Below are 25129 nucleotides of genomic sequence, written 5' to 3' on the forward strand. Positions count from 1 at the left end.
TAGCAATATGTTTCGCTCTATATATATTTCTGCATTTTCACCTCACTATAAATTTTCCTTCTCATTTACTTGATGCTTGAACCATTTGGTAAAACCAGCTGTAGTTACTACATTAACATAGACCCTTATAAAGTTGATATGGGGAACATTAAGTCTGCTGCTAAATTTACTCTGTTTTTATCTTCACCAGGGGAAAATATCTGGCTCCTTGCCTGTTTGGTGCTGAACATGAAGTTAGATTAGAGTCAGGTTGTTGGAGCTTTTCCACTGAGAACAGCTGTTTGTAGTGTCTTGAACCAAAACAGTAAAGCTGTGGTCAATGACACCTCAAAGGCACTAAAACGGGCTGCGAAGCAGAGGAGAACTGGTGAGTGATTTGTTTTTTTTTTGATTCATCACTACTAGTATCTAATATAATACATTCAAATTTACTGACCAACCTGCTCCAAAAACACACTAGTAGGATAAATTTAGCAGGAAAATGTCAACATGTCCTTACTGGTGGGGTTTCTTGATCTTGACAGTCACTCTGTCCACAGACAGTTTTTGAAATGGGTGGCTGTCTGGCTATGCAGCTCTTTTTCATCACCCTGACCATGATGCAGTGCTTTCCTTGTCAGCAGCTGACAAGTAATAACCACCCAGCGAAGTGGACGAAAGCAGAGCTCGACCTTGGAGTGACAGGATGCAGACAAGGAGCTGCAGGAGGTATTTTCATCTCCAGATTCTCACAAAGCCATTTACAGACAGAGTTTAATTGTTTAATTATAGCGTATGCCCTGTATGTTACACCCCTGTCCACACACATTCAGGGTTATGGTTTGTGTTTGGTCCTTTTGTTCCAGGGGGGAACCTTAATTCTTCAGCATTGTAGTTTTGATAGATCAGTGCACTTCCAACTGTATGTGCTAATGCATGTTTCAGCACTGTGCCAGATATGTGTGCATATTTCCACAAGTACCCACACATCAGTAGAGTGTCAGCTTGATACACACACATTTAATCTTCCACTCACACCAGACTGTGTGGTATGCATGTACTCACACTCACATGTACACACACACACACACTGCACACACAATAATTCATTACGTATTGGTACAGCCACTGATCTAGCTGTGCAGTTAATTCTGCACAAAAATACCACCTATACACACACACACACACACACACACACTCTCACAGATACAGAGAAGGGATTAATCAGAACTTTGACCCCAACTCTAATTGCAGACCTAGTAGTATTTCCTGCTGTTGCCTGCTGATTGGTTATCTCTTTATGGTGCAAACTCTGGTCTTTTACTCTGGAACAAGACGGTCCATGCTGAGAGAGTGATACAGTGAGAGTAATACCAATCAGGGGAAATCAGCTTGGAGTACATCCTCCCATCCTTCACCTGTCCCCTCTACTCGTCTCCTCTTAACTCTCCTTTTATTATCTTCACCCTGCACTCTCTGGCTCTTCCTCATCCTGACTCCACTTTACCTACAATTTCTTCTCCTCGCTCTCTCATTCTGCCCAGCTTGCCCTCTTCTCTTAAGAGCGAGGGTGTTTCATAGACTTGAGTGCATTTATGGAGCCTTTTGTATCGTTGGCTGCTTGGTGTTTTAAAAGTTCATGATCACCAGTTTGGCTCAAGTTTTTAAAATGGGATGCAATAATAGAAGGAGTAATGATTCCAAACATGACAGTCTGGTCATTAATCTATTGTTTATGATAAACATCCCATTCCTAAACCGTTAATGCATTGTTCTGATGCTAAAATAGGCTCCCTTCTTCTGGGAAGTCCTTAAACAACGTATCGCAACCTAGTTGTAGGAATTTCATATCATTCAGCCAAAAGTGCATTAGTTAGTTCATTTAGCGCTATGTTACTTCAGCGTTCCTACTGTCAGTGTGAATGCAAACAGAAAAAAAACCCTTGAAGGCATGTAGCTCCAGGGGGAGCTCGACAGTATGGTAGTCCTTAGAACTAAATCCTTAAAATGTTTGGTCTGAAAATGTCTAATGTGTGAGAAAGTCTGATTTTAGCACCGGAAGTGGAATCGTCAAAAACAGGATTCACTGGACACCAGCACTTGTCATGCACTGAGCCAATTCTGCGGGAGGCGAAGGGACTAAAAGCTGTAAGTATATTGGACTAAACCAATTCTCATTTCAAAAATGGTGTAATCACAAACGTTCTACATGCTTAAATGTTCGACCACTCCACTACACTGATGTAATAAAAGACAGCACCTTCCTTCATACTAAGCAAATTATGTAGATTACGCACCATTTTCAGTTTGTAAAATGAGAAGAGTTGCAATTACATGTAATTTACAATGGATGAGGAAGCTGAAATCAGATCTTACATTTGCATCAGGGAAAACACCAAACAAAACAAGTCTCCTCTTCCTCTGTGTAGCAAACTTCATTCATTATGCAAATATGATTCACGCTATTTAACTCTGATTCTGAATTCATTATACAAACATATTTTAGACTGGAAATGAAAATCTTCAAAACACAAACATGCAACAAACACACACACTGGGAAAACAAAGAGTGGCAGGAGGGAGACATTAACATGATGTCTTGAGAGAAAAACAGTCACCCCCTCAACCTTACACCATCCTCTTCTTTACTTTCCCCTTCGCCCACCTTCCTTTGCTGGATCCCACCTCTAACTTTCACCCCGTCTCTCTTTCTCTAGCTTAATTGGTGTTTGGCCATATCAGCAACCCGGCAGCAAACTGTTTGACCTGCTCTGAGCCCAGCTGGAACAAACCTACCAATTAGCTTCTTGTTATCTTGATAAAGGATGCCTTTTTTGTAGATTGGTGTGTGTGTGTGTGTGTGTGTGTGTGTCTATGAATGCGAAACATAGAGAGAAACATTGGGGAACTATGTGTGTGTTTGTACACCTGAGAATAAACCTTTTTGTGCTGACCAGCGAATGTGTGTGTGGGGTTAGTGTGTGGAAGTTTTAGTTTTATACCAGGATAACTGTGTGTGTATTTGTGTAAAGCAGTCTGTCCACACAAGCTGCCAGCTCTTCTCTCTGAGCTCAGGCCTTTCTTTCCTGTCACTCATCCTCCCTCACTCCTTGAAGGACGTGTTACTGTGTTTTCTGCTGGGGAACTGAATAACTGGCTGGGCTCAGAATCATCCTTGTGTCTTTATGCATGCACCTAAATGTATTATTGTAATTTTTTTTATTAGCTTTTGTGTTTTATTGTTTTTCTCTCTCTCTCTTTTATTGGGTTTGCACACTTATGTCCCAGTAGGTTCAAAAGACAAAAGAATATTTTTCAAATAAAATGGAAAGCAGAGGGCAACTCCCAGAGAAAAATCCAATTTAGAAGAGCTCAGACTTCATAGTTTCATATCTGTTTCTTGTTTCTGTCTTTGCCTTTAAAAAAACTATGGCAGAGCACTGTGGCATCACAATAATGCATCCAACATGAAATAACACTTGGAAAGTGAGAGAGGCAGGAGCTTTAAGAAAACAATTAGGTAAACGACTGCAGTTCACCTGATTAAAATGTTTCCCTAAAGGCAACAGGACTCTGGATGTACATCCCAGTCGCTGGTGTCCACTCTGACCACCTCTATGGCACCTCAGCATGGATAATACATTTACAGCTTCATTCCCAAAAAACAAGAACAAAAAAGCATATGAACATAATCCAGGTAATTTATCAGCACAACATAATGGGAGACCAGTTTAGTGCAATACAGCTGTAATGGCTAAGAGACAAGGTTGTCCAACTAGACCAAATTTATTTGGATCCATATTACTTACACGGTGCAACAGCAAACAGTTTCGCAGCCGTGAAATGCAGAGAATAGGGTAGTATTTCAGACAGAACCTCAGCAGTTTTGTTTTTACATCCAGAATCAGCTTCAGATTCAGGAGATCTGACGTTTGTAGGCATGTCTACAGACATCTCTGGAAGTCAGCTCATATGCTAATGTCTAAAATAAAAATATAAAGATGGCATCATGTTATTTGCTCTGAATTTATATAGAATATTGCTCTGTTCTGAACAAGCGGCAACCTCAGAGGCTGAGAAATGTAGCCAATGTGGAAGTGTTAAAACCACTTGTGGGAGTCAGTCCCCATAGACTCCCATGTTAAAATATCTGACTTTACAGCTGAAATAAACATGTTTACAGCCTGGTACAAAAATGACAACTGTATGGATGTGAATCTTTATATAACTCATTCATTTAAATGATATTGAGGCTTAAATAATGCATAACTAAGGGCATGGCCACTTTAAGTGACAGGCAGGAGGTTCCCACCCTAGGTGGCTAGCTGCTAGCTGCTAGCTGTCTAGCGAGCGCCACTCATGCTCTACCTCTTTGCCATTAGCTACCTCTTTGGATTAGCTGTAGCAAGAGAAGTGAAGCGCTACCAAGCTGGACTTGAGCTTCAAAATAACTGTTCAAAAAGGGTGACATCACAGTTGGTTAGTCCATCTTTTATACACAGCCTGTGGTTCTGAAACATTAAAGGAACCTTTATGACTACTCCTACAGTACACAACTCCTACGACTATTCATTAAAAACCTAAAGTCTGACAGTCAGTGTGCACCCTCTGTAAATTAAACATCTAGCAGACTTTGAAATCTTGTTCATCTTTTCCCCGCTTCCTATCATTTACTATCTGACTATTTCTTTCTCCCCCTTTCCTCCCTCTTTCTATTTTTCCTTATATGTTTGTCTCTCTACATATCTCCAGCCTGCATGTCCATCTCCCTTAGCTTTCTTCTAGTTCTTCATTCTTTGTCTTATACACACTTTTTTTATTCCCTTGAGAGTCAAACTAACATTTGAGCTCTTCAGGGCTTCCGTCTTTTCTGCCCACATCTCATTTTGCATTTTTATTCCATCCTGTTCTATTTCTTTCTTAACAATATTTCTTCATGACTACTCTGCATTTTACCACTAAAGTACATGGATCATACAACCCTCCTTTGAAATGAGCCATAACATCCTCTAAATGCAGATAGAATGTTACTCATCTAAATGCCAGTCTCAGTTGTGGCAGAAGACTGAGTTATGGTGATGCCCTCGGGCGTGCATGAGAATACTAATCTCAGCTATATGTTTCCTCTGTGTAGTTTTTCCTCAACTTATTGACATCTGAGTATATGAGTGGATGCCTAATGCACAGAATGATATAGCAGACTGTAGCAATGCAGAGAAAGCTGGTTGTGCAAGTTTTGACTACTAGTGTCAAAATAACTCAATCAAACTGCATCAAAGGGTATGAACATATTGTCAGCTACCTGTACGTGGCAGCAAACAGATGTCTACTGACCTGCCCAGCAAAAACACATGAACATCCTTGTGGAGTTGCACAGCCTGGTCAAAAGTTGTGTTCATAGATTTCAGACAAGAGTGCTAAACACCAAGTCTAAGAAATCTAAAGTTATGTGTCTTGCCTTGTTTATGCTTGTGAAAAAACAAAAAAAAAACTCCAGATACTTTTCAATTTACGTTGTACATGAGCAGCTACACTGTCCACCTCTAGATGTCTTACATGGTTTCATTTAAGTTACAGTTTCATACCCAGTGAGGTGAGATTTTTATGAAAATGTGACAGTTTATTAGAACTTTTATATAAAATAACTATAAATGTTTGAGGTAGAACTAAAAGACCTAAATGTACTATACTGTATATAAAGTAACTACAACCAGCTGCACCTTGATCAGCTACAACAGCCCCTCGCACTAATAATACTGATGTATTATTATTAATTATTATATTAATAATCGAATTATGTAATAGGCTATAATCATCACACAGAGATCAATTTACTTGTGACACTTTGAGAATATTTTCACGATATTGCTTGCATACTTTTACTTAAGTACACTTTTGAATGCAAAATGTTTACTAGTGGTGGCGTATTTCTACACTATTATAGTGATATTTTTACTTAAGTAAAGGTTTTGAGTACTTCCACCACTGAGAAATACAGTACATAACAGAGATCATGATCGTGAGTCAAAGCCTCAAGGCCAGTGAAGCTCTAACTGTGTTTAATGAAGTCATAGGATATCTGTGTAAAAACCACAGAACACTGTGCCTCTGCAGATAATGAACATTTATTGAAAAGATTCTATTGAAATAAGATATTTGTGAACATTTTGATTGTCATGTAAATGTCACACAATCATTTATAGTGTCTGTACGGGAACATTAAATGGCTTCACATCTTTAAATGTCAATAAAGTATATTCTATTTGAAGACAGTAGCACGTTTCCTCATCATAAAAATATACTGCAATGAAACAATAATGAGTTATTTCCAGCAGTAAGGTGTAAGGTGACTGAAAGATTTCCCTCAGGAGTTGGTAGAGATTTAAAAAAAACAATAGACTTAAAGACAAGTGAAGACTTTGGCCAAGAGGCCAGTAACATGACTCGAAATGAATGCTAATGGTGCTAATGTTAATGTTGCTCCAAACTTGCTGAATGTGTTGTTGTGCAGAGAGCACTGAGGTGAGCCGACAACCCAGGACATAAAACTAAAATTACACAATAAAAATGGCCCTCAGCCACATGAAATTATTTTACCCTAGCTGCTTAAACTGCCAGGCGCTCTGGGAGTAACCAGCTAAAAAGTCAATGTTGTCAATCTGACGTCAGGCAAACACATGTTGAATTACACATACAGAAACCCTGATAAGGCCTTGGATGTACAATTTCAATCCAACATACATACAGTATTACCATCATGTAGAGGTTTCAAATTATACTTATAATTCCTTTTAATGTAAAACCATAATCCCATCCCTAATATGATTAATACGAACTCTTCATCCGATGATTTTGCTGTCATTCTAGCAAAAGAATTAGGACTGAAGAGGATTATGGAGCAGCACCTTTTAACAAGAAGCTCCTGGTCCTTCCTCCTTCAGCTACAGCATTGCCTTTTGTAATCTTTCTCTCCTCTATTTCATCATTTATCGAAGAGGAGGTGGCGTTGTGTATGTGCATGATAGTATATTTACTGATCATTGAGTGTGTGTTATGCTAATAATGAGAGTGGCAATCAGTGTGAGCATCCACAGTGGATGAATAGACAATAAAACCTTGCATCAATTATTAACGGGCTCCCTTTTTATAAATCACATGTGAGACAGTTTGCATGTGCACTCTGTGTGTGTATGTCAACTGAGGAGGGCTCTCTTCATGAATAATGAATGTTCAATTCTCACCTCAGCCAGGGATTTCACACCTTTCAACCTCGAGGATGCATGTGTGCGTGTGTGTGAGAAGAACAGATAAAAAATGTGATTATGTGTTGATGTGTGTGTTTGTGTGTGAGAGAGAAACAGAGAAGGAATGGGATAGAAAGAAAGCATGCTGGTGAAATCTGTCCTGGTCAGGGGTCTTTTCCATTTGTGCATGTGTTCGTGCTCTACGTGTGTGAGCGTGTAACTCTCAAGTACTGAATTATTCAGATGTTGGGTGAGAGTGGCCGTGAGCTGTCACCTGCAACGTGCTTTTATTATTATGTTTGGACTTTTCATCAGAACAATGGGTTCCCAAATGAAGAAGCGTCTTCTCTTCATTTCAACTTGTTTCTCCTGTCTGTGGAGAGAACGGCACACCGCTGCCTCCCTAAGCCTGTTATGGAATCAAACCACTGCTGTTTGGAGACTGCCAGGGGATGTAAGAACATACCCATCATGTCCTTACATGAAACATACCTCACTGTTTGCTCGTTCCTTTCTTCCTACCTGCTTCTGCTGCTTTGCAGTGTCAATGTCTCCATGTGTTTTTATTGGCATATTCAGTGCTTATACTGAAACAATTAGTAGATAAACCTATTAACTGCTGAACAGAAAATAAGTAAACTGACTCCAATATATTTGCTTTTCATCCTCTGAAAGCAGGGATTAGCTCCTTTCTTTGTGTAGATTACTGTGAACACGTTATCTTTGGGTTTTGAAATCTTGGTTGGACAAAACAAATTCAGTAATTCTAAGATGCCACCACTGAAAGAATTCAGATAATTTAAATTTATTGGCTTTTCATAAACTAAACAATTTGCTGAAGAATAACCAATAACCACAATAATTATTAGCTAGAGTCCTAATTTCTGTGCTTGACTTTCATCCCCACTTTTCTCCTCGACTTCCAGGCCGAACCGAGAGGCTGCACTCGCTTCACCTCGACTGCTGTGTTCATTCATGAATCACTCATCCATCTTCTGTCTTTACCAAAACCAGCTTTTCATCTGGAAACCTGCTCCACACCACATCTGTCCAGATCTGGCATTTCCTCATCACACCACCAGCATCTAGTCTCCAGTGGGAGAATATTCATGAAAGACTGTATGGTGTTGTCATACACACTTGCCAACATTTACAGCCCTAATAATAATGACCCATCTTTTTTCCATAACGTTTTCTCTTTGCTGCACAACTTTACAAACATTATCATTGCTGGAGACTATAATACAGTTATAGACCCTAAAAATGATCGATCCAACTCCTGCACCAATGCAAGAAACAGGCATTCTACAGGAGCCATAAAACAATCTATGAGCTGCACAACTTTACAAACATTATCATTGCTGGAGACTATAATACAGTTATAGACCCTAAAAATGATCGATCCAACTCCTGCACCAATGCAAGAAACAGGCATTCTACAGGAGCCATAAAACAATATATGAATTATTACAGTCTTTGTGATAGTTGGAGAATGAATAATCCTTCATCTAGAGAATATACATATTTTTCCTTCCTCCATCAGTCTTTATCGCACATTGAGCTTTTTCTCATGCATATATTTTGCCTTTAGACCTAATGACGTTATGAAGCCATACCTGTTGCTGGAAGGGTCTGGGGTGTTCCAGCCCTTGTGTCTCTACCTTTCTGAGGACTATCATTCCTACTCCAGCCTCCCGGTGTCTCCAGAGTTTCCCTCTGACTCCGCCCTGCACACCTGATATCTGACTTCCACCGCTCCTGTTTTCACTTCCTTGATACTTGACTGGTTGTTTTGTTTGTTTCCAGAGTGTCTGCTGTGCTCATTTTGTGCTTCCAGCCTCAGCTTTCCCCAGTTTTAACATATTCTGGATTGTTTACATATTTTTTTGAATTTACCTGTGCTTGGATTTATTTTTATTTTTGGACTCAGTTGCTCACCTTCTCCTTTGGATTCATTGTTTGGCTCTGACTGTTTGCACATCTCTATCCTCCACTGACTGACTTCGCCTCCGTTTTTCTCTGCCTGACTCAGCCTCCTGCCTGGACTTTGACTAAGTCTTGTTTTGTTGTTAAAAATGAACTTTACCTGCTATATGTCTGCACTTGTGTCCTCCCTTTTTGCCTGGCGATTTGACACGTTTTGTGACACTGTGGGTCCTGTTCCACAGAAGAGACAAACTATGTGTATTGCTGTTTAGGTCTTAGGACTTGTTGGTTTTATACCACTCTTGACGTTTGGACTGGGAAGCTGCATCATTTCCATATCACATTAGATGATTCATGAGCTCTGCAGGTAAACAGGAAGATTTTTTTCAGCATTTAAGGCAATGCCATTTGGTAAAAAAATAGAGACTGATTTCAAATTATTAAAAGACCTCTGTTTTCACTAAAATACAACTTGAGTAAGAAGTTTATTTTTCAAATTGCATATAGTTTTGCCTGATAATGTCACATCACACACGATACTTTTATAGCTCTAAATTACTCCTCTGTTTCTCTCTCATATATGCATACACTTTAATGGGCCTCATATGCATAATAAACACAGGGAAGAGGCAGTGTGTTTAGAAACCAGCCTTTATGGCACATAAACATAATTTCCCCCTAATTAAACCGGGCTAATTGAGCAGCTCTTACATGGGCACTTTGTGATACACGAACCAACCAACTTGTCATATTCTGCACCCCCTAGTCACTGTAGACATCTAGCACACACTAACCTCCTAGCATCCACCATTAGCCAGCACATTAACCCCATGCTGAATGAAATAGCTGAAGTAACGTAGCCTAGAGCGTTCAGCGGCTGCTAAGTGGTAATAAAGGCACTTCAAATAACCAAGAGACAGGCTTGATTTGGATGAAGGTAGTTTCATTCACTAGATGATAACGTGCTTCCAGGCATTACTGTAGCAAATATGAGGATATGAGCGTTCAAAGCGCATTGCTGTACAGGAAGGAAGCTGCCGAGTGGAATATTAAAGAGCATACTCATTTATTAATGGATTTCACCACATGGCTGCCAAACATACAAAGGCATCCCAAAACACCACCATGACTGAAAGGAAGAACACTTTGTTGGTATCTTTCAGATAAAATATTACAAAAGTGCATCAGTCTGGCATGCGCTGCTTTAAAGGAACCTCAGTGTTTCCTCGTGTGTGCGAAGGATGTATTAAATGTAGGAAAATTACAAAAACAAACAACATAAGAAGCAGATTTAGTCACACACTTTAAATCACTTAATCAATTCAGCAATATTAGTTAATCTTGTAATGCCAAGCTATACATTATACTCAGACTGAGCTTTAGAATCACAGAAAAGAACAAGAGCCCTGGGCATTTCCATAATGATACACTCACTACCTCTTTGAATAACCTTTAAGCTGTGAGCTTTACCTAATAGAATAAAATAAAATCATGATCTAATTGTCATATAGTCATTTATTCAAAGTAAGGACCCACTTTGCAATATAAAAGAGCAGAGTCACTTAAAAAACTCTATAGTCCACCAGGGATTTCACATGCGTTTAACAGAAAAGGCTGATATCTGTGAGAGTCTGTGCATTTGTAAATGGTGTATCATTTTAATACAGCAGTTTATTATAAAGTAAGTAGGGTAACGTTCAGTTCTTGTTGTAATTCTGCTGAGATTCAGGTGAAGCTGATCATTGGGACTGAAGGTTTCCCCTGTAACTTTGAAATAAGTCCCAGGAAAGTACACCTTTTGATGAAGATGAAGGCATTTGGCTTTAAATTCAGAAGTACACACACAGGTATTTATTTTAAATTATCTGGTGTTTCTGTTTTCATCCAGGTTATGTTGTGCAGTAGTAATCCATCTTTTATTCAATTCATTTCATTCAGTGTGTGCTGTCCTATTTAGTGTTCATCTTGAGGTGGTTAATGACGTAAACAAGAACAAGCCTAATCTTATTCTACTGTCTATTACCGCTACTATTTTTCTGTTTTGTGGATTACTCTGTTTTATTCCCTACGTATGTGCACAGAGGAAACACAGGACTCATCGGACTGTGAGAGTCACATTGCAATAATTCCTGAGGACAATAACTGCACAGTAAATGATATACTACCCCCCCACTACTGGACTCCCCAGTGATGACAGACAGCCTGTGGCCTACAGTATATGTAATCATCATAGAGGTATTATTAGATTCATATGCTGAGTTATGGGTCACAGTAGGCTAAGCAGTATAATGGTGGCGGTGATGTTTTTCTGGCATTAGTTGATTTGTTTGTTCACAACAAAACATAAAAAGTTCTGAATAGATTTTGCTGATAATTTATTTATTTATTGGAGAAGTAGGGTATGGCCCACGAAACAATCTACAGTGGTGTGAAAAAGTATTTGCCCCCTTACTGATTTCTTATCTTTTTGCATGTTTGTCACACTGTAATGTTTCAGATCCACAGAGGAAACACAGGACTCATCGGACTGTGAGAGTCACATTGCAATAATTCCTGAGGACAATAACTGCACAGTAAATGATATACTACCCCCCCACTACTGGACTCCCCAGTGATGACAGACAGCCTGTGGCCTACAGTATATGTAATCATCATAGAGGTATTATTAGAGTCATATGCTGAGTTATGGGTCACAGTAGGCTAAGCAGTATAATGGTGGCGGTGATGTTTTTCTGGCATTAGTTGATTTGTTTGTTCACAACAAAACATAAAAAGTTCTGAATAGATTTTGCTGATAATTTATTTATTTATTAGAGAAGTAGGGTATGGCCCATGAAACAATCTATAGCAGAAGCTGCTGTGCTAGAGCCTGAAGAAAACCGCCATTAGTGAAATATTGTTTTTCTTAAATAACTTTTACAGTAATAGTGATATCAATGTGATTTCAGATGCTAGGGGTAGGTTTCTATGGTCAGGGGATCATACTATGATGCTTAAACTATCATGGGGATGTTGCTTTTAGGTGTAGTGGCATTACGGGGAACCCGAGCAGTCTTGGTCGAGGTTTGTGCTCTGGGTGTGACTGTGCAGGTCTCCTTTTCTTTTTCTGCATCTTACTGATTTATTTTGCTCTTGTATAGAATTTTGCCTTTATATAATGTTGCATTATTCTTTGAAAAACATTTTTGTGCATAGCTTTAAAACCAGCTCATACACTTGCTACCATCATAACATGTCTCTCAGCCTTTCTATAATGAGTTGTCCTGCGCGGCCTTTACATCGGTATTGGAGAGCATGGTCTCTGTATGAAGAGCCCATAGAGCCCTCTGCAGAGAGTTGTGTGTTAAGAGGCCATTAAGTTGTCTGTTGATTCACTCTGTAAATCAGTGAGACATACATCGCAGACAGGCAAACATTTCACAGAAACTAATTAGGGTCCAAGTAAGAAAACAGCAGGTAGTGTGTCTGTGCGGCTGGTATTACTCACACTGTGGCGACCCGAACCTGTTTACACACTCGCACTGTGGGGCACTCGGCCTTCCTGCTGGTCCTCGCCACTTAAATAATTGAATTTTAGAGTGACAAGTTGATTTAAGGGTAGGGTTGGTTATGATTAGGGTAAGCCTCCAGGAAATGTATGTACAGTAAATCAATGCAAAGTCACCACGAGGTATGAAAACAAACGTGTGTGTCTAAACTGCTGCAGTAGCTAGAGGATAATCTATAATGGAAAAAGAATTGGTCGTGTGGAGAAAATGGATTTTCCACCATGCCGTTACACCATAATGGTTACCACAAGGTATGTCTTTATATTGGCTGGTGTGCTGTTTGTAATTGGAAGCAAGGCTGGGATGAATGTGTGTCAGTGTTGTTTTATGTACATTATGTGCTTATGACTGTAGAACGGGCAATGTACATATCCACTTAAATGCACAAAAGTGTGATTATACTGTATGTATGTACATGTATGTGTGTGGTACAAATGTATGTGAGTAGTTGTGTAGCTGTGGGAGAAAGATAACTGCTTCTTGCTCCTTCCTTTCATCCATATAGAAGAAGGGTGGCTGGTGAGGGGAGTCGTTTGTCAGCCATGTTGAAATATTCCTAATTGGATTTCCTTGGCAGAGGTCTAGGATGGAATGGAGGAGACTTGGCGAGAGAAAGAAAATGAGACACGTTCATTAAGTCTGCCTGAGATAAACTTTTCCCCTTCTTGTTAAACAAAACACAACAAATAGGAAAAAAATGCATTGTATGATCGGTCACATTCATGTGAACATCCCTGAATTCTTATTGGGAGTTTGTGAGTTCATGTTGTTTTTGTTATTGTTTTTTTTGCTGGTTTGTTTTGTGTAAATGAAATCAAGCATGGAGACAAGGATGCTCCACGCTCGGACTGGTAGAGGCAACAGATACTGTTTAGTCAGGGTGCTCAGATCAGTCATGATTAGCAGGACCCAGCATTTTTAATTCCACCTATCTAATCAGGAATTGATTTACACCATGGACACCAGGTGAACGCTGTTAGTTGTCTCATATTGCAGACAGCTGGTACCTAGTCTTTGATGACCTGAGTCAATGAATCACTGCTAAAAAGCCAGTTTGGATTTAAATGTCTCAGATGAGTCAGACTGTCTGATGTCAGCACAGAGGTTGTTCCAGAGGAAGGGGCATTGGCAGGAAAGGCCCTGCACCCTGCAGACTTTGTTTTAACTCTGGGGGCAGACAGGGGCCATGCATTCTGAGAGCAGAGAGCACAGGAGATCAGACAGATATGAAGCAGAATTTAGATTTTTTTTTTTTTACATCATTAGCTTCTCAGAATCTGACATGACATGAATAGGAAGCCATTGGAGACATGCTAAAATTGGTGTAATATATTCTTGCCATATAAACCATTTGGTCACTTTTAGTACATAGCAGGTGTGAGAACCAAGCGTTGCAATAACTGAGTCTGGTCTATGATCTCTTTGTTTCCCAGAAAATCCTCAGATGTTCTTTTTTACTTTTACGACTTCGATCAATGCAAAGGCCAGAGTCACAGGGCACAGAGCACAAGTCCCAATAAACAAGGCAATCCATCACAAATAGGCAGCCACACAGATTAACAGCACCAGTATAAGCAGCTCTTAGAGCTACATCGTGTGCTTGTTTTTATTATGCCTGCTTGGTCAGAAATGGATCCAGAGAGCTGCTGGGAGAAAGATGTTTCGGAAAGGTGGCCCGACTTGGCACTCTCGTCTGGTTCCTCAGGGTATTCCTGCTATTACTGAGGAAAATTACTGAATGTCTTTATGTGCAGGCAACTTTCTCATGTTGTTTCTTGGTAGTTTTACAGCTGGAGTTTCAAAGGAGAAGCAGGATACTTAGTAAATGACATTTTAATAGCACTGTTAAAGCCTGAATATGGGTTTTGATATAGGTTTAAGAGTTCATGTGATTCCAAAATTGACCTGAAAATTGCTCCAAAAAAGATGGTGGCCATTTCACACAACTATAAAGAAAAAATTGCTGAAATAATTTCCACAAAATAGTGAAATGATTCAACAATAAATTCTAAAAGCTTTTGTAAAAAACATAAAGTTTAATTTCCGCTGCATTCTCATTATTTTTCAAAGACAGTCTCAGTCCTACCAAGCTCACTGTGGTGTCACTGCTTCTGTAATGTCCAACACATTCATACATACAACTATACAACTTTGTATTACAGTGCTGCATCTGAGTTTCAGAAACCTCTAGAAAATCATGAAAATATATTGCACTTGTATCTAAGGTCTGTGTATGTGCTCGTGTGATGACACCATTAGCACATTGCTGTTATATTTTTATGGTTTTATGGTGTTTTATGAAGAGCTTGATACATCAGTGAGGATAACAAAAAGACTTCTGTGTTTAAAGCATCTGACTTTTATTGGAAAATGTGTGAGACTTATGAATTCCAAAATGATGTTTGATATAAAAAGCTCTTATATTACTCTTTGGTTTTATACCTTTCTTTATGATGTAACCGCAGGGTAGTGCAGCACGGCTCTACTTTGCCTCATGGTTTTTGTTCGAGCTGTCGGTTCATGCTTGCAGAAGTAAGTGGCTCCTTGCACAGCTATTGCAGTATGTAATAGTAAACTAACTGAACTATTAGGGAAAGGTGTTTGTTTAATATCATCATGTTGTACAATCTGCTTTACTGGACCAAAGGCATGTCTAGAAGTATAACCACACAGACAGGTGACTTATTAAAGGAAAATCCAAAATGAAGTGCCACCAGAACAGCTTCAGTGCACCTTGGCATTGATTCCCCAAATCTCTGACCTCTCCTGGAGGGATGAACGCCATTCTTCCAACAGATGTTCCCTCATGTGGTGTTTTGATGATGGTGGTGGAGACGCTGCCTAACACGTTGCTCCAACATCTCCCATAGCTGTTCAATTGGGTTGAGACAACCGTGAGGGCCATAGCATATGATTCGCATAGCTTTCATACTAATTTGAACCAGTCAGTGACCCCTGGTGCCCTGTGGATGGGGGCACTGTCATCCTGGAAGAGACCACTCAGTTATTCAGGTTTTTCCTTTAATTTGTCATTTATGTGTACCTCCATTCAAATATATATATATATATATATACAGCAAAAGAATTTGTGTGTGTATTTCAATCTAGATCTTGCCTTCACCGTTAGCACTACTGCATTCACAAAGTCAGTGGCTGAGATCTGGGAATGTGGGTGACTTGGTGAGCCACAAGTCAGTCAGGTCAAGGAACAAGAGCAGCCAGATGATCAGATATGCTTCAAACAAGCCTTTGCATGTGGAACAGAAGCCAAAGCAAACTAAAATAAAACTATCTGGTCAAACATTCATCACACTTTACTGATTGTAGATTTTTTCAGCACTGACAGTACAGAATCCTAAGTACCTCCAAGGTCAACAGCTCAGATTATGTGTCACACCTTGGTCCTCTCCTGTTTGCCTCCATGTCTGTGGCATACAAGGTCATGGTTTTTCCTCATTGACACTGTTTAACATGCAATCAAAGTAGTTGATTATGCAGACAGATGAGCACAAGGAGAGATAATTCCAGGTTAATACATTCAGCTTTTCCAGCAGCAACATCATTTCCACAGAGCACATAATGTTTTCACTAATGTAAAGTTACAAAATAAAAATGCTTTTTTAAGTGTTGAAGAAATGCAGAGTAACTATGTCTTTTAAAATAGTCAGTTACAAAACAGCTGCTTTTGTTTCTTCAGCCCTTAAAGCATCAGTCCCACTGAGAACAGGATATAAGAGAAACTTTAAACTGCTTTACACTGTGGGCTCATTTCACTTTTAACACAGCAAAAGTCATGCTCCCATTATTTCTAACATTTATTCTTCATTTATAAATTGATGGTCAGTTTATGGTTGCTATCCTGGAGAGTCATGAGCTCACTCTGGGATTAATTAAGTGTCTCAGCTCATGGCAGCCCACTTCTGGCTTCTGGCTGGTTCTGCAGTGGTTGTGTTGTGTGCAGGCTTGTAAATATGTCGTTTGCCTTTTTAATCCCACAGTCTGCACTTTCTCCTCCTGTTTTGCTGAAGTAAACAGCAAGGTAACAACTTCAGATAAAAAGCTTTTAAGTACAGTTCTGCAGATTAAGTGAAACATGCACGAAGACCTCATTTCAGATATTGTTTATCGCGGTCTTCGGGATCAACCATACAGGTTTTTTTTCACACTGGTGTTTAATCACCTTCACCTGACATTGTACGTGTACATTTCCCGTTTAGATGGGCAGCAGAGCTCTGGTCCTGAGATCTGACAACTAGTTACTCATAGTTGCCTCTGTGTCTTGAATGCCTGATAAAACTTCACAGTGCTGGGCAATAACACTGACTAGACTCTGGGAAGGGACTACAAATTATTCCACTATTCTGGTTTTAATCCTGTTACCATTTTTCCTTGCCTCTGTAAAACACTTTGAATTGCCTTTGTGTATGAAATGTGCTATATAAATAAAGTTGCCTTGCCTTACAAATGATGCTGGCAAACTTTTATATACAGAAATGTTTACTGATCTGTATTGCCCAAGTCAAATTAAGTGACACCATTGCAAATAAAATAAAATAAAATCCTGACCTCAGGAAGTCCCTTTGATAAGATGGGACCAAAAGGCTAAAACTAAGAGAAGAAAAGAAAAATGGAAAAGGTAGAAAATCAGGACAAAGGCTAAAGGAGAGTGAGAAAAAAGAACAGAATGAGATATCATGATTTCCAACTGAGCTGGTTCTGAGTCCTCTCCCATTTCACACTAGCTAAGCCTTTCATCCTGCAATGGCTGACTGAAGCCAAGAGGAGAGGTCAGGTCATAGTGCTGCCTGTTTACACAGTCATGTCCAGATTCAACAAGCTGAGCCTCATTCAGTTGAAAAATAACTTGTAAAAAAAAGGAAAATAAACCGTGAAGCTTGCAAAACTGTTGAGAGTCTGCTGTCTGAAGACAAAAACCACCTTTGAACTGTGCACATAGCTAACTAAATCAATTCTTTTAAAATAACTTTTCACCTTGCTTTACCTCAGATTACCTTTCCTGTTGTCACCGATATTTATTTTCAAAAGCACCTGAACATTTCCTGGCTTTACTGTGCATCAACTGACTGAGCACTCCTGCAGCTCGTTCAAGAGAACGTCCGATCTTGTTCATGTCTGGGCCCATCACGTCGTCTATCACGGCGTATTTATGGGTGATTACTACCAGCTGTGTAATTGACAGCTGTTGACAAGAGGTAATGGAGCTGTTAAGCCATTTAATTCTGACCTGTGTTCATGACGCTGATTTTTTTTATTTTATTTAATACTGTTGTCTGCCTCAGTTATATACGAACAGCGTGGAGCTACTGTAAATATCCCACTATGCCTTTGTTTGGGTTTCTCCCATACAAATCCTAACAAATAATCCTTTCTAAGTTTGATCCCTAATGAAATGAGATAATGCCAGCATCCCACTACAACAAAGTCAGTTATGCCATTTCAGCATGTTAACTGCTGCTCTTTAATTTGCCTTCATCTCCTTGTACCTGTAGGGTTTCTGAGTGTTGATAGGGAACACCTGGAAGTCAGAACCTCAGTGTGGAAAATTATGTGAACAGCTGGCACACAATGTGCCACTGATTAAAAATACCCTCCCTACGTTTCCAGAGTGTGTGGTGATGGAATCACTGGTGCAATCTATTGCGCTATTCTCATTCTGGAATTTCACTGCACTCAACATACATGAACATTTTCAATAATGAAGACGCATACCCTTTGGCAGGAGCCCGCTTCTGTAGCCAGAGTGGGCAGATGGTGTCCTTCAATTCCTTAAGACATTTTTAGTATGTTTAGTGGTTCCAAAAACCTAACACAACAACACAGACTATAGGAACATACAGTATGCAACCTCCCTTGACTTTAGTGATGTATTTTGGTGTAAGTTTTTCCATAAATCTGTGTAGTAGAAAAAGGAAAATAGTCACATGCAATAATGTGTAATGGAACATTTCGCCCGTGGAAGGCAAACACATCTGTTAGGTTATGTATTAAGCATTAATATGTGAAACCCACTGACAATGTTAGTCTTTGCATTTTGTATTTTCATATATGCCATCTGCCCACTTTAGACCTGATAGTCAAATAAATAACCTGTTTCAGAGTTTTGCTTTTGATTTCAATCTGTGATTTAGTTTATGAGTGGGAGCTCTGACTAGCTGGCAGATCTCCAGAGTTTCATCAGTATGTGTACTGCCTGCCTCTTTATGCTAATCCTTTACACTGGAAATAGAGCCTAATATCCTCAACATCTCAGGCGGTTCATTCACATTTGCTTGGCTGTGTCCAGCAACACAGTGCATGTATTTAACATAAGAAAACATATTTATTGCCTTTTTTATATCTGTGTTTTAATCTTTTAAAGAGTGGTCTAAAAAGGTGTAAACCTTTACAAATATGACATGATCTGCAACAAATATCACCAAGTTTTGCCCTTGTAGAGCTCTGTGACAGTGTTAATCTGAGACAACTGCTAGTGCTGCAGGATATGTGTTGTTACAGTAGGAAAAGACATTGTTCTTGGCCTTTTGTTTCTTCAAGGTTCATAGCTACTAAAGCCCCTTTTCCATCATCTGCTACTGGCTCAAATCTACTTGACTCGACTCTACTCGCTTTTGGCAACGGGTGCTTGGTTTTCCACTGCAGATCGTCCCCTCTCAGTGTAGATGGTTGTCATAGCGACACCACACTACACTACCGTGACGTTGTCAGGAAGCGACACGGTAACAATGGAGGACGTCGAAGGTACACTGTTCTTGATTCTTCGTACGTGCCTGTTTTTAGTTAGTACAGAAACTAGAGTTACTGTATTTAACAATTAGTGTTAAATAACATTGCTTTTAAAAATGGCACTTTCTTTTGTTCCATGACGTCTCGCACGTTGATAACGAGATTTCTCTGACCAATTACTAGTCTGCAGTGTTTACACATTACTGTTTGCTATCGCCTCAGCTCACCTGGACCCTCAAGTGAGGTGGTACCAGAAATAGTACCAGGTACCATGTACTAATCCCAACATCTGATTGAAGGAAACAACGCTGGTACCAGGTGGTGGAAAAGGGGCTTTTTAAGCCTCAGTACCAAGCTAAAATAAAGCCTGGAGACCCAGGGTGTTCCACTGATCCACATCATGATGGAATGTATTTTAGTGAAAGAAACAGTACAGTGGGCTCATCACCAGGCTGAGGTCATTCATCCCCCTTAGCTCAGTGAAATTGACGTTGACACATGCTCTGTCTCCCTTAAACCCTGCATTCTCATGGACTTGGCTGTACTTAAAATGACACCCTACTTACTATAGAACACTATATTTAGTACCCTAAAACATCTGCTAATATTTCACACAACAGGCTACAACTGCATCACATATTTAAATGCAAATATTTCCATCTAGCAACTCCACACACATCAGGGATGAAGTAAAATCAAAACTGGTAAGTGCTTAAGTTCTCAATATACTGCTAAGTGTAGACTAAACTATTGTGTATGTATTGCACAGGAGGGAGTAGTGAATGGGAGAGTGATTTTTGGCACGGCTCAGGTCATTCCACAGCTGTGTCCTGATGTGTGACTCCACACTACTTGTCTTTTTCTGGCCAGCCTGTTACCTGCCTTCTTGCCTCTTTCCTGATGGACTTTTTTGTTGTCATTGTTGTTGCTGTTTGATCACAGTGCCTAGTAAAACTCTTGAGTAACCTTCTTCCTGCCATGTATCAGGTCCACAGTTGGGTTGTCTTGATTGTTGCCATGAAGTGTGGAAAAAAAGTGATGTCTAGATCAGAAATTAGGTTTGTTTTTTGGTGTGTTTGTAATATCTGGTACTTGTTATATTTGGTGAGTTCACTGGAAGGCACGAAAGAAACAGTGACTGCCACTGCAGCAGTTTGGGTTTGGTGCAGTGCCCAAATCCTCTCTAATCATCTCTAACAGGACAGCAGTGTTCTCCTAAAACTAGGCAAAGGCTGAAGGGAAATATTGTATGTACATGTTTACAGTTTGAATTCATGAGGCAAATGAACTGGCTTAGGCTAAAAGCTGTGCTCTGGGCTCATGCATACATTACACTTGTCTTTATACAAATGATTTTGCTGTTATCAACTCTTGAGTTTAACTGGCAGTAGTTTTAAAAAATGATATTTTGTTGTTTTAGAGCCTTTTCTCTTAATATAACCCTAAAGTTCATTCATAAATTAACTGCTAATAACAAAACCTCAGGGAGGAGAGGTTAGGTCATAGTGCTGCCTGTTTACACAGTCATGTCCATCCATGTACTTGGGGAGGTACAGTGACACAGTGGTTAGAGTGTCGCCTCTCAGCAAGATGGTACCAGGTCTGAGCCCAGGCTGACCTGGAGCCTCTCTGTGTGGAGTTTGTATATTCTCCATGTGCCTGTGTGGGTTCTCTCCAGGTACTCCAGCTTCCTCCCACAGGCCCATAGGAGTGAGTGTGTGTGGTTGTTTGTCTACATGTCAGCCCTGTGATCGACTGGTGACCTGCCCAGGTTGTACCCCGCCTCTCACCCATTGTCAGCTGCGATTGGCTCCAGCCCACCGCATCCCTATTCAGGAATAAGCGTGTAGATAATGGATGGATGTTTAGTTATGATGCACCCTGGTAGCTGGCCTAGGGAGTCCTAGACCAGCTACCAGTCCAGGGCTCCTAGTGGTTGGTGGACACATAGGATTGCTCTGGTGAAACATACCATTCTCAGGCAAAAACAAAATAAGACGCCTGTTGACTGTATGTAGAGTATATATTCATGGAATCATATGACCTATTACTCTACTCTCTTGCCATAATCTAAGCCTGAGCATTCGAGGGAATCCTCATTATTATTGCTAACAAAACAAAAGACATAACTACTGTGACATGGTGGAAGTCTCAAAGGGCTCGTAAGAAAAGTGCTGTGTAACCACAGAAGTGCATCATTCCATGCAACCGGACGAGAAAGCAGGTCCACTGGTGGAGGTTAGCCCTTCTGCTCTTGTCCCCAGGAGCTACAAGCTCACTCCTAAAAGATTCATTTAGCCACCACTTCCCTCAGAGGGCTGCGCATGCATGTGATGCATGTGGCCAACATGCTGTATGACAACGGGAAGTCGGCTTCCTCAGGGACCACAGTGCTACAGAACATGGATATCACATTACTGAGACAAGAGTCTGAGAATATCAAGTCATATGTTCTCATCTGGGAAGAGGAGCAGGAGGAGGAAAAGACAAGAAGGGGAAGATGAAGGACAAAGAATGGGGGTAGCCAGTCTGTCAGCAGAGACAGGTTGTGTTTTCATGTAAGCCAGGACATGAATCAGTGTGTATGTCTGTGTGTTTTATGGATGCATGTCCTTTTAGGAGAAACGAGACAGGGAGAGAAAAAGTAGGCACAGAGAAGGCAACTTGTTAAAATGGCTGCCACCACTTGTGTATGCCTGTGTGAGCATGCACATGCATACCAGAGTGTGTGTGTGTGTGTGTGTTAGCGAAGTAGCTTATTCTCAACAGAGAAGAAAACTGAGGAGAGACTGAGAAGTAGAGGTAAGAGATAGCAGTGTGTGTGTGCATGTGTGAAAAGGCAGAGTAAAGTCTATCCTCAAAGGGAAAAGTGCTGCCAGCAATGAAAAGAGGAGAGACAGAAAAAAAAGTGTGGCATAAGGATGGCTAGGAAACTGTTTGTGTGAATATATGCATGCATCAGTGTAATAAAAGCTGCATGGCAGTACATTAATCATATATGAAACACTTCCACAATTTTACAGTTTCTTGGTGTAATTTTAATTATCCATGTGAGGACGGAAACGGCCCGCCAGTTTGCTGTGGGGCTGAAATCAAAGACAAGGCAGAGAAAGGCAAGAAGAAGAAGACAAAGTAATGAGGGAGTGAAGGGCAAAAAAGACAGGCAAGAAGAAGAACGCAAGGGAGAGTCTCACAAAGGAAACAATGTTAGTTAAATGATAATTAACCAGAAACAAAAAAGCAGCATAAAGGGCACTGCTTTATGAAAGAAAGGATGAAAAAAGAGGACGTATTCAAAAATGAGAGAAAATGAGTCCATTCACAACAAACACATGAAGGTGCAGAGAAAGTGAAGGCAGCAGCGAGGCTTAGGGATTAACCTATTAACGCAGCGGGTTTGTCAAGCTGTAAGCCTCTTAAGAGGACCTTTCCATGCCGAGAGACAGTGAGAATGTCAATTTAGGCACTTTCTCAGCCAGTAATTATACTCTATCTCTGGGCTAACAGCTCATTTTGCATGCGGACAGACAAGGAAAAGATATTGAAAAGAAAAGATATTCAGGCAGAGGACACAGAGGAGACAGAGGATACTCACATGCACAGGAGGAGGAGACACAGTGGATGTCTAATTGTTTGAGAATGTAAATGTGTAGGGTCTAAACCAAATTCTCTGGATTATTCATTGAAACTACAGTTGTTTTTCTATTTTTTTATATTTCATTTTGAAGAATGTTAAAAACTGCCATATCAAAGTAAAAAAAAAAAAAGATTATTAAGGCTTTCTGTTTTGCTTTTTATTCTCCTACTAACGCAGATGTGCCTCTTGAAAATAAAACCTTCAACAGATGTAACAGCTCTGCGATGTTTTTAGGCTTCATGCAGAAGCATCGCTTGCTCCAAAACACTTTGAGCATCTGCTGTAATTTTATGCAAAGCTTCTGTGAGACCCATGTCAGGGTGATAAGTACCTTCAAAATGTGTATGGGAGAGGGAAACACGTTGATATATAAAACCACATTCGATGGCATTGTTTTCAGCTTAGGCTCAGCGTGAATAAAAATAAATAAGATACATCAATGAGAAATTTTAGGCAACACTTGACTTGCATTGTGATGCAAGAGTAAAGTAATGCTGTGTCAACTTGAGGAGCCAAAACCACTCATTAGTCTTGGCTGCCCAGATTTTGAGGTTGTTTTTATTTGAAATGTGATTCTGTGTTTAGTGTAACTAAAGGGCACACCTGTACATTTTATAAATGATCTTTTTTTTATAAATTAAGCACAAAAACTATTGGATACTAAAATATTTCCTCAGTAGCACTTTCATTAGACGCCCCCTGGTAAATGTGTACTCACCAGCAAAGAACTGAGTTATTTCAGTAACCAGGTAAAGAGCAGATCCCTGAATCCAGGTAAACAAAGCCACCACTCCCTCCCACTCTGTTCAGCTGAAACAATCATTCACTGTTGTTATAATCCATCTGTCTCTCGCTTCCTTTCAACTCTATTGCTTTTGTCCAGCTTCAGGCCCTTTCTGTCCCTCTCTTTTAATTTCACTTGTTGTTTTCACTCTGAACTGTTTGTTCTATTTATTCCTTGTTTTTGCACAGATTTAAACTGATATTTTTGCCATAATTGTGTCTTGTGCAACAGGCCGGTTAAAGTGTTGCAAAGGAAACGGAGCATGGCACCACCTCCCTCACACTTTGAACAATCTCTCTGTTATTAACCAGTTCTCATTAACTAAATCCACTTAACTGGATTGTTCCGGGTTCTTCATTGTAAAGCATCGTTTCAGGTACTGTACATTTATTTCATGTTGTAAAATATCAGTTTTGGTGATGACGCTTTTCTCTAATGAAACAGTAGGTTACAGTTACTGATCTTTCTGCCCCGTCTAAACCTCAGTTTAATCATGTCTCCTGAAAACATATTTAAATTTCCATTAACCCATTCATTAACAAAAGCCGTCCCTCCTGTGTGTGCATCCACACTATGGCCATGTTCAAAGAGACCTCAGGTTGCATTTACACACATAAAGCATGAGCAAAACATGAGCTGTGTTTCCATTCCAGTGCATTTGATGAAAGACACATAGCCTGTAGCTATTTACTTATGTTTTCATGCCACAGGCGAAAGTGTGTGCTTTTACTGCGCTTGTGCTTGTTTCAGTAAATAATGCAGATGATCACGAGTTCAGTCCTGAGGTTTCCTTTTAAAACTCATGGTTGTTCGGTAAAATAATAATAATAATAATGTGCTCTGAGGCACATGTTGGTCTAAATGCGTCTGACTAATGGGGAAAATTACAGTGGGCTATATTTACTTTCAAATAAGGAGCTAAAATACAGATGAGCTGTTCTGGATTAGAGGCCTTCCTGCATCCCTGTAGCTGAAATACCACATGCATCTCATTCATTTCAATGAGATCACTGTGTTGGCACAGCGGGTGCATCACCCCGCGTCATCCAGCACTAACATTGTTCATGCCATAACCCGTAACATTGGCTTGCAAATGCCAGGACGTAGACCATTCCCAGAGATGTAAAGTCCAGCTTCAAATAAGTGAAAGAAACATAAGCAACATTTCTTTTTAACCACATACTATTTTCAGTCTGAAAGCAGTAAACATGTCGTTCAGCACCTCCCCTTAGCCAGTTTTTTGCCTTAGCAGTCCAGTTGTGTTTCC

At 40.0% G+C, this 25129-nt stretch overlaps 1 long non-coding RNA gene across 2 annotated transcripts; it reads left to right on the top strand.

Moving 5' to 3' along the window:
- Positions 1–203: 203 nt before the first annotated feature.
- Positions 204–2932, top strand: LOC109970363 (uncharacterized). 2 transcript variants are annotated; one of them, XR_002276405.1, is made up of 4 exons: positions 204–367; positions 621–708; positions 2033–2127; positions 2697–2932. It is a non-coding gene; the product is annotated as an uncharacterized LOC109970363 (long non-coding RNA). The 2 variants fall into 2 exon arrangements; XR_002276404.1 differs by having other exon boundaries at positions 624–708.
- Positions 2933–25129: the final 22197 nt, after the last annotated feature.

This window comes from Monopterus albus, unplaced genomic scaffold (genome assembly GCF_001952655.1).
Source record: "Monopterus albus unplaced genomic scaffold, M_albus_1.0 scaffold195.1, whole genome shotgun sequence".
NCBI classification, from domain to species: Eukaryota; Metazoa; Chordata; class Actinopteri; order Synbranchiformes; family Synbranchidae; genus Monopterus; species Monopterus albus.